The sequence below is a fragment of the Myotis brandtii genome, unplaced genomic scaffold (assembly GCF_000412655.1).
Source record: "Myotis brandtii unplaced genomic scaffold, ASM41265v1 scaffold32, whole genome shotgun sequence".
Classification (NCBI taxonomy): Eukaryota; Metazoa; Chordata; class Mammalia; order Chiroptera; family Vespertilionidae; genus Myotis; species Myotis brandtii.
The window spans coordinates 10,907,240-10,907,854 of record NW_005362269.1 but is presented as its reverse complement, the minus strand read 5'-3'; positions in this window follow the sequence as shown (position 1 = coordinate 10,907,854).

Here is a 615-nt window from a genome sequence, read left to right as displayed (position 1 = left end):
TTAACCAATGACCTTATATGCATATATGCATAGCCTGTGGACAGACAAAAGTGGGGGAAGGCCTGGGGAGGGGGCAGGAGTGGAGTGAATGGGGTTAATGGGGGATGGGAAAAGGGGACATCTGTAATACTTTCAATAATAAAGATAAATGTTTAAAACATACCTAATTAAAAATAAATAAAAAGCAGACTCTTGAGTCTCATCCCATGTCCACTAAATCACAGTATCTTGAGGTGAGCCCTATCATATCACTTTCAACTCGCTCCTTCTGGGATGCTTATGTTTAAAGTTGGGAACCACTGAACAAGGTAGTTGCTCAGAACATTTTACATGCAATTCTAATAGTCCATATTCCTAAGAAATATGTAGTCAGTAAATTTCCCTATTGCTTTAGTAGACAATTTTCCATTAAACAACAGAAAGCATTAGAGTGTGTGTGTGTGTGTGTTTAGTGATAGCAGGTGGAGGGATTCTCTCCTAATTCTTCTAGTAATTTTTTGTAATTAGCTAGTCTTATCTAATAAAAGACAAAAAGGGTAATTAACCGTACATCCGCTATGCTTCCCATTGGCTAATCAGCAGGATATGCAAATTAACTGCCAACAAAGATGGCGG